The sequence below is a fragment of the Dermacentor andersoni genome, chromosome 1 (assembly GCF_023375885.2).
Source record: "Dermacentor andersoni chromosome 1, qqDerAnde1_hic_scaffold, whole genome shotgun sequence".
Classification (NCBI taxonomy): domain Eukaryota; kingdom Metazoa; phylum Arthropoda; class Arachnida; order Ixodida; family Ixodidae; genus Dermacentor; species Dermacentor andersoni.
This window is the reverse complement of record NC_092814.1, coordinates 199739658-199752144: the sequence shown is the minus strand read 5'-3', so window position 1 is coordinate 199752144 and position 12487 is coordinate 199739658. Positions and strand designations below refer to the sequence as shown.

The following is a 12487-nucleotide window of genomic DNA, read 5'->3' as shown; positions in this document are numbered from 1 at the left end:
AATCCATTCGTCTGTATATCGTCTGCTCGTTTTCGATGCGCACCTAGCCACTGATATACACTCTTGTAACAAAAGCAGCTGTGGTGGCGGTATATCAAGTCCCTTCAGCTTCTCATTGAGTTCTTGCTCCTGCAAATCTGTTAGCTGCTGCATCGCCGCTTGCAACTGCCCCAATAGCAGCTTGTTATGCTTTGCCAGTCACATTCGTGACCGCTGAAGTGCTGACCTTGCATGTCGCCAAGCAGAAAGCTTCTGTTGCTGGGCAGGCACCACTGACAACCTGAAACGCTTGAAAGGTATTTCCTGCTTTGCTCGCCCAGCTCGGCGATCAGCATGGATCCTAAGGGTATCAGCAAGGCCAGAACACAGACTACAGATTGCACCTTGAGGTGTTACCAAGAGGCATTTGTTGTGTCTCCAGGTCTTTTGAGAGTCCACAAAAGCACATTCAGGGGAAACATCAGCAAAGTATTTTAAACTTAGCCCTCCCCTGCACACATCTGTGCTGTCTACAACTTTCAACATGGATTCGACTTCAAGGCTTGACGTGGCGAAGGGACTTACCCCCACTGCAGTAGAGTCTATCAACTTGTCTAAGATGTAGACTTGGTCTGTCATGTCACTTTTGATATGGACCGCCTTCCTGTTAAACAGTAGCGATGATCTGTCGCTTGTCCTATGTGCCACCACAGCGTCAATAAACACGACGTCTGTCACTCCTGCTACGTTGATGAGATGCGCTGCTCATGAAGGCTGTGGTAGGCTAATGCAAGGTACTGCACTGAAATGCCATTCTAACAACGAATGAGACGAGTCATTCTCACTGGAATTTGCGACACAACTGCTATCGTTGGAAGACGTTTCCATGGTGTCTGCTGGAGAAACATCTATGTTGCTCGCTGACATCGGCACGCTGCTGTTGTCACTGCTCGGGTTACTCACAGAAGCAGCCGCGGGAAGTGCTGGCCGTCTCACTTGCTTTCGAGGGCTTTTAATCTTCCTGGAGAGGTAGCTTGGTGTACCTTCGAAAATTGACAGCACAGCGTCTTTTAAAAAGCCCGCTCTTATTGTTCCAGGCATCAGAATATGACCGTCAATTTCCGCAGACCATGTCTTTAGTATAAAATGAGAAGCCAAATGTTTTTCACAAACTCGATCCGTCTTTTGCAGTATGCAGCCTTTACGAGGTATAGCCCGTCTCCATGCTTCAAGTTTTGCTTCTTCGTTTGGTGGCTTGAAAAGCAAGTACTTTTATTTGCAGGACTTGTAACCATTGTTGCAAAATGGTACGAAACACTTTCCCATTATGCAGGCTAATGAAACAGTTCGAAGGTTGAGATGTACCTGACAGGCAAGTGCAAAATGTGTTGACAAAACGTGGTGCGCAGCAAACACGTGGCGACGACACAGCGGCAACCAGTCGGTGATCTTGGCGTGCGCGAAGTGGGCACAGCAGGCGCTAGTTTGCAGCGCCCTCTCTTGACACGTGGAGAAAGAACTCCAAGCCTTCCCTCCGCTTAGCGCCCAGCCTGCGCCGCTCAGTCACCTAAGCTACTTCTTACACCGTAGGCTTGGCTAAGCACAGCCCACTCAAGGACACCATTGAAATTAAATGCACATGCAAGACAGTGTTGTGTGTGTGTGTGTGTGTGTGTGTGCGTGTGTGTGTGCGTGCGTGCGCGCGCGCGCACACTTTTCTGTCATGGAGCGTTTTGTGCACTGTTCTTAGTCAAGCAAGAATCACACTCATCCACACTTCCACCATAGTAATTGAGGCTCTGTGTTTTGACTCCAGCCTCCAAGACGCTGCTCATGTTTGTTCACCTCTATGGACTCTATTGTGTCTGGACATACAAGTCAACAGTGAATGTATCACCACTGGAAGTAACATCAAGGGCCAGAATCCTCACAAGGTATGTCTCTGGACACTTCACCTAGAACCACGATTTGTCCATTTATTGGACTAACCTATGTTTCACTATTGTTTGCTTGCGTGTTTGTCATGGCTTCATCATTTTTTTCAGGAAGATGGACAAAAGAGAGGTTATTGGTTTGCAAGCTGCCCATGTCAAGCCATAAGAAGCTCAACAGTCACCATAATGATAACAGGTTGTCTTGAACTATGTGCCTGACCATGAAATGTTCGCAAGGTTACGAGATAGAGGGGTGTGAACCCTATCAGGAAAGCTACAGTCAACAGTTTTGTACTGTACAGAGCGAGAATGCTAAAATTTGACATACAAGCTTACTTGCTTTTAAGGTGGTTTTATGACAAACAGAGAAGTTAACATGTTTCTTTTTTAGTCATTATAGCCATGATGACCAGAACAGAAGCAATGTAGCAAGCTCCTACTTGCTAATGCACAAACTATGTCATCTGCTCTTTGCAAATCAGCTTAGTGGGCATAACCACCAAGTATCACATGCTGCCTCACAATGTTAATTTGCTGCATGAAAGTGCAAATAATTTTAGAATGATCAAAACCGCTCAATGCAATTTTGAGGAAATGATACTTCATGCTGACTGAATCTCTGGCAGTCACTCTTACATGGTTCATGTACAGTTTGCACGTAATCAATAACAAGGCTAGCCCTGTACTGTAAGATAAGAAATAGCTAGAAAAGGCAAGCTCACATAACCGGCCTACTCCACATTTCACAAACATGACAAATCACTAAAAAGAATTTTTCTTTCTCTTCAAACAGCAGATGACAAATCTGAGAACAGTGTGTTACCAAAATGTTTTTTGAAGTATACTTGGAGAATAGCAAGTTTGGGTTAACATTCAGCCAATCAACAGTGAACGAGCAAGGGAAGCCTCAGCTTGGGAACTTGTTTTCATCATCGCTCTCACAGATATGTTTGCTTGTTGAAACGTTGGCTCCAGGCTGAGGCTTCCCTTGCTCACCTCTGTTACTCACTCGAAATGTTCATCTCCTTGCAACCTTGTTTGAATACATAAAGCAAACTTTTTTTTCACCATGAAACCGTAAATCAAATTTTCAAAGAATCTGTGAGCATTAATTGGGCTTGCTTATATGTTTATTTAGTGTCCTTGTTTATTCACACAATTTTTGCAGAATTTCTTGTAAGCACTGTTGTCTCCCTAATGTTCCTTGCTTTCCTATGAGTACTTGACTTGTGTCAGAGCCTTTAATGCCGCATGTGAACGCTAAATGTGCCCCAGAAATATCAATAGCAGACAATATGTGCTGTAAAATTTAGCATAACATCTATGTTTATTTTTTTTTATTTTTTTCCTATGCTACATGCTTCTCGCCGATGAAAAGAATGGGACATTGCAGCTCGAGCTTATCATTCTGACACTACATCCTTGCCTAGAAGTTTTTCTTTCTTTTTTTAATCTAGCTGGAATTTTTTAACGCAGACAATATATGTATATGAAACATTGCAAGCAGCGCTGTATGCAACTACAGTATGGGGGTAGCCTAGCATAAATATTGTTATATAAAGCTTTGTTCTCCCCGCTTTAGTGGCATGCCGAACATGATGAAATTTCGCTAGTTTTCAGCTTTCAATTCCGTTAAATAGATGAATATCTGTGTTTCTGTATGTTGTAAACTCGGTGACTGACTGCATTAAGTCTACCTGACCTGTACGAAAATTTTGGGCATGTACTGCTTCATTCACCATTGACAATAAACAATGTAAGCTTACTTGGTTGAAGTGTTTCTCTTGCTTTGCCAGTTGAGGCCACTTGGTCACCTGGCGACATAATAAAGATATCGGTAATCATGTTAGAGTATCGTACACATAAATACCGCCCCGACAGCGGTAAGAAAATGCTCAAGACCAGCAAGCGAGCAGTGCACCCAGCCCCATGAGCCGCTACCACAGTTGCTATAATGCTCACTACGTAATGATGATGATATTAGTTTTGATTTTGCCAGTGCCATTTTTCGGTCATATACTCTAGTTTGTAATGCCACCACTACTCTTACTTCCATTGTACTGGGGAAGGTACAGTTTCCCTTCTCTAAGTATTATAGGTGTTGTGTGGTAGAACCTGGCTCATAAGATCCCATTTCAAGAGCACGAAAACTGACCCAGTAGGCACTGGGCAGTTGTTGTAAGGCAGCATGAGCTCACTGGCAAACAGCGCCGCGAATGGCAGCAGTAAAAGCACTGGCATGTGATGCAGACGATAGGACGAAGGGGTACATGGCGCTTTCAGTGATTTTGCACTGCTGTTTTTGAGGCCTAATGAACTGGAAAATGCATTTTCATGCATCTGCCCTTAAGAAATGTCGCTTGTATGAGGCAGGTCACATTCATGACATCATGTGGTATATAAAGCATAAAACAAATGCAAATTGCTATGCAAATGCACCCCGCAAACAAAGCTCACTGCGGCAAGCTATGATGTGGAACTCGAGCAGTTATTGTTCAGATGTTTTGCTATCCACGTTAACATTGTCATGTATTTAATCGCAGATTATCGAAGCAGCACAAAAATCGTGGGCAAAGATAGGTGTACATCTCTCCCCACCCATTCTTTTTCTTGCACTGCTTTGCCAATCGTCTGTGTGTCAGTATGTTCCCATACTCTGTCCATGTTTTTCTTTTTTACGATGATTCATGCAATTCTGATGTCTTTCAAACTAGCCCAATTTTCAGTCATGGTCTATTTCACAGTTTGGCACTATGAGAACTGGTGGCCGTGACCGGTGCACGTGTAAGGCCAGCATTGATGGGGAGTAAAAACACACCGCTGCATTGGCGTTTGCTGTCGATGCAGAGCACACAGATTCGTGTAGCAGATGCTGCCAGTGCTCGGAAGCGTGCGGAAAAAAAAATATACCCTATAAAAAAAGACTGAGCCATTGAGAGGACGGCATAATAGCGACTATAAACCCGCGTGTGCGCTTTCGGTGCCCAAACTCCAGAGCAGTTGCACCTGCAAAGGTGAAAACACGATCTACATGGAACATGAAGCTCTTGCAAATGAACACCTGCTTTATTTATGTTAGGCAAAAGCATAAGCAGCATCGAAAACGTGCGTACCATTTCCTACGGACCATGCATATCGAGGCTTTCCGCTGTTCCATGTGTGAGGATGTGATGAAAACCGATGGAGCTGAATGGCATCACCATCTTCAGTGATGTTTAAGTAACTGTTTCTGCATCCAAGAAAGCAACATGTTTGTTCGGATATTGTTCCACGTGGTGTTTCTGCAATGCAAAACATAACTGTAGCTGGTGGCTGCGCCTGCTGCACCTGGCCCAGCCATCATATGTTGTTACATTTGCTGCATCGCTGCATGAAGGTGCTACTGGTCCAAACTCATACCGCACCTGTTGCCTATATAGCTATGTTCATTTTATTTATATATTTATTTTTTACTGTTTGATATGTTCCCAAGAAATAAAATTTTTTGGCACCAAGGTTCACTACATCGCCAAATCGAGGTCCTCCGATACATTTTTCGGTCCCTAGATTCCATGTAAACAAGACAAGGCTTGAAGCGGGTGCGATCAAGAACAGTAACCCCCGACACAGCAGCTTTGCCGCAGTACTTACCCGCTTGTGTGACATGAAAATGCCGGCAGGCACTCAGTTTCCTATTCCTGTACAAGCAAATCTTGCGAGTCATCGCACGCCACCTTTACAGCTATTGCTGCCAACCCTATTGCAATAAGCATCTTCACCTGTCTGTCGCAGCATGTATGGTGCCATTGGCAGTGTACTGCACGCTTTTTATAGGTGATAACACAAATGCACCACCATTCCCTGCGACAGGTGGCACAAAGTGAGCGTCGTGGTTCACTCTGGCAGCATCATATCCTGGCGTCGCCACCAGCTCGGTTTCGTTTGGGTTCTCCATTGCTCTTTTAACACACTACACAATATAAAAACGATAGTGCATGTCTTGGGTTGCTCAGGCCCCACCAGCTCAAAGCGCTTTGGCGTCTCCTGTCTCAACAGTTTTCTCCGAGTGAGCATGTCGAAACTTCCCACCAAAATGCCCAGCCTGAAGAAGTTGCCAACCCAGACCGAATACGAGGAGTGCATACATATGCTTGCCGAAGCAGCAAAAACGGCAGTGTACGCCTCGGGACTGCTCGGGCACCACCAACTCGCGCATGTCAATGTCTTGTGCTGCAATGATTCGTGCAACGCTTCGCATTACATCGATGTCAGCTACAATAGAGTCTGCCAAATCTTTTAGTAACTTCAGATCATACGTTTTCCCAGTTTTTTTTTCTCTAATTTTTTTTCCAGAACATACGAATGAGGTTCTACTGTATATGTTGCTTTTACTGTTTGCTTGTAAGGTTTTGTATCATTAAAATGCTGTTTTTAAAAAGATGTGCAAGGTAACTTTGGTAAGGCATGTTTTCACTTGCACATAGAATCCACTATTGTAAAACATGTAGAATGTCAACATTGGTTTTTGTTGCTGTTTCGTATAAAGACAGTATTATAGACGTGAATGGACTGGTATGCAGTGCAGCTGTATTTAACTAAGGAGGTAGAAGGTGCATAGCTTACCAATAAAACAAATTGTGTAAGAAGTATGGCTTCCAATGTTATCAACATGATGAAACTGAAGTAACTCAAGAAGCAGTTGGCAAAGAACGAACACTTTATTAAAGGTTAGTGTAGCTTTTATAGTCCTTATCTTGTGACGTCAGCCGCAGCCACTGCCGCTTCACAAGAGGCATGGCCGGTGAATCTAACAAAACAAACATGTGTCAGCGGCGCATGCTGATTCACAACAATTCTTCCCCCTTAAGGAGTAAAGCGGTGCGGGGGGCGGGGCTTCCGCTTCGACCTACGCAGCGTCACTTCAGCCCGGTCAGTCACTTGCGGCTCGCTGGTAGCAACCTCGGCTTCGGCCCGCCCATCTGACTGCATTCGAATGTCGGTGCCTACTTGAGCCTGACTGTGACTGCTGTTGTGTCCTTGAGACTGCGAGTCTGCCGCTGCGTTCTGGCTGCCTTTAGTCGTTGGTACTTGCATGGGGGTCTCGGGTTCCACCGCTTCTCCTCCCACGCTGGTCCTCCTGGTTTTTAGCTGGTCGAGGTGGCGGCGATGTTGCTCCCCATCTGCAGTCTTTACCGTTGCCATTCGCGAGCCTTCGGTGGACTCTACCGCGCCTGGTTTCCATTTGTCACCCACTCGGTAGTTCTTGAACCAGACGTCTTTGCTCAGCGGTGGGCCACTGTTGCACGCACCTGCAGAAGGGAATGGTCGTGACACGACGTTGTGCAATAAAGAACGTGGCTGATATCCGAGAAGCATAGAAGCTGGGGTTTGCCTATTTGGCAAGGGAGTGCGCCGATAATGCGAAAGAATGTGGTCCAGCCGAGCTTGCAAACTGCCGTGTGTGTCTTGGAAACCAGGCGCGGTGACAAATGGAAACCAGGCGCGGTAGAGTCCACCGAAGGCTCGCGAATGGCAACGGTAAAGACTGCAAATGGGGAGCAACATCGCCGCCACCTCGACCAGCTAAAAACCATGAGGACCAGCGTGGGAGGAGAAGCGGTGGAACCCGAGACCAGAATTGTTGTGATCTGTAACAAGCGTGAAATGATTCCCGAGCAGATATTCCTGGAACTTTGTTACCCCGAAGACAACTGCCAATGCCTCTCTTTCAATTTGCGCGTAATTACGCTCAGCAGCTGAAAGCGTTCGCGACCGGAACCCAATTGGTCGATCTTGCCCATTTACTCTGTGATATAGCACTGCGCCGACGCCACACGACGACGCATCGGTTTTCAAGATAAGCGGCTTACTTGGATCGTAGTGCACCAAGAACTTAGCTTCCTCTAGCAGCCGCTTTGTTGCTCGGAACGCATTATCTTGTCTCGCTCCCCAGTGCGAGCGTGTGTTCTTTCTTAGCAGTTCATGCAGTGGCTCTAGAACAGTAGCCAAGTTTCCCAGAAATGAGTGGTAGTAGGTCACGAAGCCCAAAAACGCCCGTAGTTCCGCAACACCGGTTGGCTTTGGCATTTTCATTATTGCAGCAATGTTGTCCATCTTAGGTAACAATCCGTTCGTATTTATACGATGTCCCAGAAATTCAACTTCTGCTTGTCGGAACTTGCATTTCTGCGGATTCAGCTTGACACCGTGTTGCCGGAAACGTCTGAAAACTTCACGCAGCGTCTCACAGTTGCCGCGTTTCTCCGTGACTACCACGTCGTCCAAATATACTTGAATGCCCGGAATGCCTTGCAGGATGCCGTCCATACGTCTCTGAAAAATCGCAGGAGCAGAGGCTACACCAAAAGGAAGCCTATTAAAGCAAAATAGGCCTTTCGGAGTGTTTACGACCAATATCTTCTTCGTTTCCTCGTCAAGCGGCAACTGACTGTAAGCATCCTTCAAGTCGATGGTGCTGAATACTTCACCACCGTTTAGGTTTGCAAAGATAGCCCTTATTTTTGGCAATGGGTACTGCTCCGTGACACATGCAGCATTTGCGGTCACCTTAAAATCGCCACACAACCGAATGGAACCATTCTTTTTGATAACGGGAACCAAAGGCGTGGCCCACTCTGCACTGTCGACAGGCGAGAGAATGCCATGCTTAACAAGTCTGTCTATTTCATTTGACACTTGCTCCCACATTGCATACGGCACAGAACATGCTTTGCAGAACCGCGGCATCGCATTTTCCCGCAACCGCAAATGGACTGCGGGGCCATCAATTAGCCCTAGACCTGGCGTAAACAAATCGCCGAACTCCTCTAAGAGTGTGCTAACCCAAGTACTGTCAGGGACATTTTGCTCACCGGAGGTTTCCTCGCCGAGAATGCTGAAGACGGGCCTTCCGCTACGCTCAAATGCGCTGATGACATCTCGCCCGCACAAGTTCGGGCCATCGCATTGCAGTACGGTTAGAGTTGCATCTAGGGTCTTTCCCACGTACGAGACCGGAAGTTTCAGCTGACCCCTCACGGGAAGCTTGCCAAGAAAGCAGGACAACTGCAAGGATGTCTCGCGGAGCGCAGGCCAGGCATGCCGATGCTTGCAGTATGTTTTCCATGTAATGACGGAGACAGGCGATCCGGTGTCCACTTGCATTGTCAGCGGAATTCCGCTCCAGCAGAGGGTGCGAACCACAGGCTTGACCAAGTTTACCGACGTAGTGTACAAACTCAGTAGACAAAGTTCGTTGCCGTCGCTCTCTGAAGAATGCTCCTCACAAAGGGCCACCCCTTGTTTCCATACATGCATCTTAGCTAGGTGCCCTTTACGTCGGCAGCGAAAACACTCCGTTTGGCGAAACTTGCACTTTGCTGCCTTGTGCTTAGTGCTACCACAGCAGGGGCAAACGACGTCTTCGCTTGGTCGAGAAGTGCTCGGATGAGTCTTGTGGTAATACGGTTGACCTTGCACCTTGCTCCTCACGGCATGGACGTCGCCATAATCCTGTGTCCTCTCCATGTGATCAATGTTGAGAGCTGCCATCTCTGCTGCTAACGCTATATCTTCGGCTTCTTTCAGCGTCAGCGAAGGTCTGGCCAAAAGCTTCCGACGAGCGCCGGCATCACGTAGACCACAAGCAAGTCTGTCTCGTAGCATCCTGTTCCGTGCCTCGCCAAAGTTGCAACTGCAGGCCTTCTTCCGAATTTCCACAATGAAGTCCTTCGTTGAGTCGTCGGGAAGCTGGCATCTGGTGAAGAACTTGTAAGACTCCGCTATTTCGTTGCCCTGTGGCGCAAAGTGTTCTGCCAGCAGTTCAAGCAGCTTCTCATAGGTAAGGTCTTGAATCTTCGCCGGCACGCACCGTACCGTTATTATGCCGACTGTTGCCGTGCTTAAGGCTGCCGTTAGCAGGGCTCGTCGTTTCTTCGATTTGACGATATCGTAAGCTTCAAAGTAGGACTTAGGCGTCCCAACTGTCTTCCGTTTCGTCGAAACCCGGTGGTCCGGCGTGGGCCGCCATGGAGCAGGCACGGCTCGGTGGTGGGCAGCCTCGTCGCCACTGAAGTAACTCGAGAAGCAGTTGGCAAAGAACGAACGCTTTATTAAAGGTTAGTGTAGCTTTTATAGTCCTTATCTTGCGACGTTAGCCGCAGCCACTGCCGCTTCACAAGGGGCATGGCCGGTGAATCTAAGAAAACAAACACGTGTCAGCGGCGCATGCTGATTCACAACAGAAACCAATTTAGCATTTCTTCGCAATGTACCATGTTCGATGACTCCATTGCTGAACTCTGGATGCATAATGCGGATATTGTACATATGTAATAGGGCCAGAACAACATGTTCCTTCCTTTCTTTTTTCTTTTCCTGCTTGTATGCTTTTTTCTTAAGGCTTTAATTCAAGCTTATGTACTTGAAGCCACCCTGGTGAATTACCAAACCAGATAGTAGCTTCCCACTAAAGAAACCTCCCTTTCTGAAAAAGAAGCTTGTGTTTTTGACATACAGGATTATGTCTGGTGTGGGTGGAACGTTTGTGGTGTCATTTATGTAATAGAAAAATTAAGTGCATCAAAAATGGAACCCTGACAAATGCAATACTACCTAATTTGTCCTGAAGCAGACTTCATGGTATTTGCAAGGGGAAGGGCACGTGCCTGGTGAGTTCATCTCTCCCCCTTGGCTATGCCCCCTGCCTGAAGTCTGCATTAGCACTGACAGCACCAGACACTGGCTAGCCGTCAGTAGCACATGCCAACCATGCAAGTGACCAGGGGGCAAGGAACAGACAGTTTTTTGTGTGTGCAAAGTGCAGTGTGCACAACTGTCTTGTGGAGATGGGTTTGCACAAGGCTCACCCTATGAGCGATGGTCAAGAAAGGGCTTGATGCTCCTCCACTCCACAACGCACAAAGGTGCTGCGGCAGGGTTCGTCGACTCTCCAACATGGCGAAGAGAAGACTCCAGAGTCAGATTGCCAACAGACACGAGTTTATTCACTCGAGAAACAGCACAGTGCGACAGTCACGGTGCTTACAGGCAAAGGCTCACCGCAAGACCAACCGAGTATGCACGCTTGCTGTGCTAGGGTTAACCGGATAGCAGTCTACCAAGTGCAAGAATGAGAAGTCGTGGGAGCAAAGGTCCCACATAACCACTTCGTTGCGGGCCTGGGAGCACCTGCCCATAGAATAAAGAACCAGATCTGCCGCGGCAATGAAGCGCTCAGTGGAAGAGAACTCGGGTGGAGAGGACGCTCGGGGGCCGCCACTCGTGAGGCCAGTCAGGATGCATCTCGGCGATGTTACGTTTCGCCTACGACGCGCGGTATAGCCGGCGCAGATGCAACGGACGCCGGGGCTTCGTTCAAAGCGGCGGACATTTTGGCCCGTTCGGAGCTGCCGCAAAGCCTCCCCGCCAAGCGCGTCCAGGCGTGTTTCAGTGCCACGTGTCTTCGTGTGTGTGTGTGTGCCCACGCTTGTCAAAGCGCGGCAGCCGGGGAGAGGAGCTCCCCAAGTGTGAAGCGAGGAGGTCTGACCGGCGCCCGGCCGGCGGATGCGTCACTACACTCGTCCCAACGTGTCTCTCAGCCTGTCCGTGCCGCGCGTCACGTGGGCCACTATCAGGCGTTCCCTCTTGCCCTCGACTCCGAGACTATAAAAGCAGCTGCCCCCGGACGCCGAGAGAGGCTCCGATTTCTTCCGTTGAGTTACGTGCTCTCCCGTCTCTCCACTTCGGTCGACCTGACCGCCCGCTCTTTTGCGATGTTAGAATAAACAAGTTGTTCTGTTACCATTTGACTCATGCTTTGCCGGGACCTTCGGATGCTTCCAGTTGTGCCCCAGGCCGCCAGGCCAACGCTACCCTTGGGGCTTGCGACCCATTTGCAACAACGGGTGTCAGCGCTGAGATTACAACAACTGGCTGGTAGCGGTGAGATCGCAACAACGGAGGCCAGCAGCGAAGATATGCGGTTGACTGTATGCTGAGCAGCGCAACGACCATCCGGGAGCAGTGCAACGAGCCCTGTGTGATGACTGGTTGCCTGCAGCGGAACGACTGCGCTTAATTCTTGGCTGCGAGGTTTGGTGAGTACGGGACTTTCTTCTTCTGAGTTTTGCCAGGCTTTTGTTAGTGTCAGAAACAGAGCTGGTAATTGTGGTTGTCGTTGCTGCTGGGTTAGTTTGCGGCAAGACAATAGTAGGCAGTAGAGAAAGCAGCATTCAGAGCAGCCATGGATTTGAAGTCGTTGCGCAAACCGAAATTGCTGGAGCTTGCAAGAGAGTTGGGTCTGGATGTTACAGACAAACTCAGAAAACCAGAACTGCTAAGGGCTATTCTTGAGTTAGAAGCTGAGGATGACGAGCTGTCGGAATGCCTTGAGACCATTGAGGAGAGGGAGACGGCAAAAAGAGATGAGCGTGAACTTAAAGAACAGAAAGAGAAACAGGAGCGCGAACGAAAAGAACAAAAAGAGAAAGAAAAAGAAGAGCGCGACCGTCAACACGCTTTGGAAATGAAGCGTCTCGAGATAGAGATGGAACGCGCTCATAATGGAAGTCAGGCACACGGTGCAGGAGAACGAG

At 48.0% G+C, this 12487-nt stretch overlaps 1 protein-coding gene across 1 annotated transcript in view; it reads left to right on the top strand.

Moving 5' to 3' along the window:
• LOC126546881 (carboxyl-terminal PDZ ligand of neuronal nitric oxide synthase protein-like) overlaps positions 1–12487 on the top strand; it is a 72357-nt gene that overhangs the window by 25780 nt on the left and 34090 nt on the right. The gene's annotated exons all lie outside the window — the stretch shown is intronic.